Here is a 4,696-nt window from a genome sequence, read left to right as displayed (position 1 = left end):
AGGGTTGTATTGGGGCTGGCAGCCATGCTGAGCCCAGCCACAAGGCCCACTGGCAACACCTGCCAGGGAGTCTCGTAGCACAGTAGTGGCGCAGGAGGCAGCGGCAGCTCTGAAACGGGAGACGTCGCAGAACAGACCCACAGATGATGAGAGATGCAGGAATATTGTGCACAAGAAACATGGCTTCATTTGTCCGGTCCACTCCCTTTTGTATACGCTTCCCATTTTGCACTTACAAGGCACATATTGTAGTTTGTGGAACACCCCAGTTAGTGACTGAAAGACAGAAGACAAAAGAAAGCTTAATATTCGAAACAAGTGAAAAGGGCAGCCTTAAAACACTCTGAAAAAATGCTAAAGCTAATTTTAGTTTTAGCTATGTTGTAGGCCACACCGTATAGGTCACTAATGCGGCATTCTGCCCAGATTCTCAGCTCTAATTTATTGACAAAACACAGAAGAGGTGGAGATGATTAGCGACTCTATTAGCAGTGACACGAACTGCTGCAAGACTTGTGTCAAATACACGCATGTGGTTAGTTGATATAGTCACAATTTTGTTGGCTGGACTGATATGCATACCATCTTGTCTCATTCCATTTTTATAAAAGCGGTTTATTCCACTATTTTGTATCTGTTATGTTTTAAAAAATATAAGTATGTCACGGCACCAGTCCTCCCTACTAGAACACTGATCACCAGCTAGTGTTAATTTTGCCGGGGCTCCTTTCAGTATAGTCAGTCCTTGTGGCACACATTCGGGACCTTATATGGCACCTCAACTCTACAGTGAGAAGCATGGAGGAAGGAAACCCCAGGAGAGGCCCTCGCCAGCACGAACGTATAGGAGAAAGTGTGGCGGAAGTCACGTGATGTTTTTCGCAAAGGAGCACTGGGATGTGTACACGAAGTGTCAACGTTGCCATGACAACCGCGCTCCTCAAGCTTTCGCTGCTGCTCTCGGTCTCTGAAAAGTGAGATAAGATTTTTCCGCCGGTGTCTTTCCCGCAGCACTTTTGTTCGAGAGAAAAGCTGACATTGGAGTGTGGTGTGTAAGCTTGAAAGTTGTGTTTTGGGTCTGTGAGTGTGAGTGTCGTCCAGCAACAGATACACTCAAGCATCACGGCGCGGGTCTTCGTTGTCTTCTTCAACGTGCCACGGAAAAACACAGGAGCGCGTCTGCTTCACTAAAACTGCTACAGAAGTTTGTAGGCTTGTTTTGACGCGCGTCAGGAGCACACACTTCCGGCGGCTCGTAACAATGCAAGTTCAAAGTTCGCGCCCATCTGCTCCGGCGCGCTGCAGAACCCCCTGATTGGAGGCGCAAAGAGAAGTGGCACACCAACATGGCTGCACTTCCGGCTTCAAAAAAGTGACGTCAGGGCCTCTCCTGTTTTGTTTCCTTCCTCCCTGGTGAGAAATGAATTCAGCAAGCATGTGACAAGGATTCAAATTATGGAAGCAAATGCGCAAAGTTTAAAATAGTCCTTAATGTTAGCTTTCGATCAAGTGTGAAGCTACATCAATGCCAATATCCACTCGGTTCATCAACTGCTCTCTTGCTACAGAAAACACAGTGATAATCTACAGGTGTTCTTTTTCCTTTGAAAATAATGTTTAATTAATTCGAAGAAAACATACTTTTTGCTAATTACCGACACAACTTTTCTAATGACTGGCACAAGTTCCTTGTGCCTTAGTAGAGTGAAGAGAACTTTGTTTTAATGGTTAGCTTTTTAGTGAAAGTAATGCAGAAGTGACTTGTTAAAATGTTTGGGCTGTTGCAGCAAATCCGAGAATAAGAACAACTTGTGATTAGCAAAAAGCTCTATGTACCATAGTTGTATCTTAAAACTCCTGTCAGTCAAGCGATGCTAAAATTAATGTGGCCTTTGCTGGGCAATAAAGTTAGCTGCTAGGATGCATGTGCCATATGGAGAAGCAGTCACTCCATAAAGTTGATAAGGAATTCCTTATCTAGTTTTGACTCTACTGTTATCTCTGCATGGCAGAGTTTCTGGGTTACTCTTGCTCTGTGTTTCATTAGCTTTTGACACTATGCAAGAGTGTAAAATGTGCACACCCTTTTTTATGGTTGAGGATGCTGGATCAGTTTCTCTGGAAGCAAGCTAGTTGAGAAGCTCCTGGATGATGCATCAGCATGTCCGACGATTGGTGGTTTTTTATTAGTGCAAGGGACCAGGATGATGATCATCATTGATGAATTCCCCTTTAACTTATGGCGTTGGCATGTGTCAACACTCCAGCATACTATTTAAGTTCACATGCAAGTTTAGTGTCATTAAATATTTTTTTACTTTCCATTCTTGCTGTCTATAATAAGCGCATGATTACATCATCCTGCAGCCAAGTACCAATTTTTTCTTCAACATCACTCTGGTTCTTCCCTACTTATGCCCATTAATATTTCAAACGTCTTTTGCTTCTGTTTACTGCACGAATATATTTGCCCCTTCATTACTTTCTTTAAATCCTACAGCTTAATGGAGACTGACCACATTTTTATGCACACTTAAATCTATATTTTGATGTTCTGACAAGATATGTACACTATTCATCTTCACAGCATTTTTACATGCTATGCACAGGTCATCTTCGGTAGACTTCCTTTTATAACTTGACATTCTTAGACAGCCTGCCAACCACCATGGTTGCGTAGTGGCTATAGTGTTGGGCTGCTAAGCACTAGCTGGCGGGATCAAATCGCGGCCATGGCGGCCGCACTTCGATGGGGGCGAAATGCGAAAACACCCGTTGTACTTAGATTTAGGCGCACGTTAAAGAACCCCAGGTGGTCAAATTATTCTGGAGTCCCCCACTACTGGCATATGCCTCATAATCAGATCGTTGTTGGCACGTAAAGCCCCATAATGTTTTTTTTTAGACGCCTGACCTAGCCTCAAAAAGAAGTGCACTGCCTCTCCAATTATCCTAGACTATTTTCTATTGATTTCTTTCTTCCTTATTTTGTAGTTTTTCATTGATGTCTTATTTTCCATCTTCTCTAACACTAGTGCCTGTCTAACTTCAAGCTTTATGCTCTTTCTTGTCTCACTGTCTGTGCTGTGGCCTGCATACCGACCAGCCTTGTAGTTCTTTTCTGCCAGATCTGTCCAATGGGCACCATAAGGTTTAAATAAATGAGACTGTTTGCGCAGGTAATATAATACTTAAAAAAAAATAGAAGCTAGTTGAGTAACTACAGAAGGTCAGACTGAGCTGGACACTAGGCTTTTCTTGGATGAAAGATTGACAGTATGGCATGCATCACATATAGCACAAAGCTGTGCCGCAAACTATCTGAACAAATGAAGAAAGCCATCCCGTGCATCATTCAATATACTGAGTGAACTTTGTTACATGCCTAAGACACAAAGTGGTGCAGTGACTAAGTTCAGAGGTCTGAGACAGAGATCTGCTGAGACTGTTCGCGCAGGTAATATAACGCTTAAAAAAAACAGAAGCTAGTTTAGTAACAATAGAGGGCCAGACTGAGCTGGACACTAGGCTTTTCTTCGGTGAAAGATTGACAGTATGGCATGCATTACATATAGCAGAGAGCTGTGGCGCAAACCATCTGAGCAATCCGCCTTTTGCATTACGCTGTGGCGCTGTAGTGCGCGACACGGTGCGGTGGTTGGAGAAAAGGAGCAGACAAATAGTGCACACGCCGAGGCGAATTCCATGCTGATGGAGAATGCCGCCGCCGTCAACCCGTGCTGCCAAGCCGCCTGCCTTCCTGGGCATCGCCACTCTGCCCGATAGTCAACTCCTGCTGCCCGAGGCCGGTGAGCGTCTGCGCCCGTGGGCAGAACGTGAGCTGTCGGGCAACGAGCCCGAGTGCCATGACCGGCTGCCCGGCCAGAACGCCACCGCCGTCTTCCCGTGCTGCCGAGCCGCCTGTCTTCTCCCTCAGAGCCAGAGCTGCCACGCTCTGGCAGCCTATACGACGGTCCGATACAGAGACCTTTTGGTGAGACCAACACCGCTTCTCTCGTCGTCTCGTCTCCGCTGCTCCGCATCGAGACTATAGTACGCACACACGCCTGCTTCCTGCCCGAACTTGCTGCCCGAACGTTTTGTGCCGTGATAGTCGTTTTAAGTGTTTGTTTTTATGGGTTAATTTTCGTTTCAGTTTTATTAAAAGTTTGTGTTTCCCAACCCTAATTGGGTCCCTAATTGGGTTTTTGTCCGCAATTGAGGAACCGTCTTCAAAGTTAAAGAGAAAAGTCATGCTGCATCACAAATTGGCGTCCGCGCGACAGGACAAAGCCATTTGTTTGGATTCTCTTGCTAATTCTAACAGTTTAAAAACATGGCTAGCACGCGAGAGCTGTTAGCTTTAGCGGAACGCATGGGGCTTGAGGGAGCAGAACTAAAAGCGTGGTTCGCCGAGCGGCAGGCGCGAGCGCGAGAAGAACGCGCTGCGGAGCGAGAGCAAGCGAAAAGAGAACAGATTGAGCGCGAGGCACGCATTTTGCAGTTGCGTCTCAGGGTCGCGGAGGCTGAAAGGGCACGCTCACTGAGAGAGATTTGCGAGCTGGAGTCATATGCAAGCTCTATTGAGCAAGCGTTTGACGCGGGCTCCAGACTCAGCAGCTCACAATCTTTGACTATTGATTGCCCCAAACGCCGTCGCAGTCTTCTGTCAGGAAAAGGCACGCAACCAGAGGGC

The sequence above is a fragment of the Dermacentor silvarum genome, unplaced genomic scaffold (genome assembly GCF_013339745.2).
Source record: "Dermacentor silvarum isolate Dsil-2018 unplaced genomic scaffold, BIME_Dsil_1.4 Seq1125, whole genome shotgun sequence".
NCBI classification, from domain to species: domain Eukaryota; kingdom Metazoa; phylum Arthropoda; class Arachnida; order Ixodida; family Ixodidae; genus Dermacentor; species Dermacentor silvarum.
Note: the sequence above shows the minus strand (reverse complement) of the source record.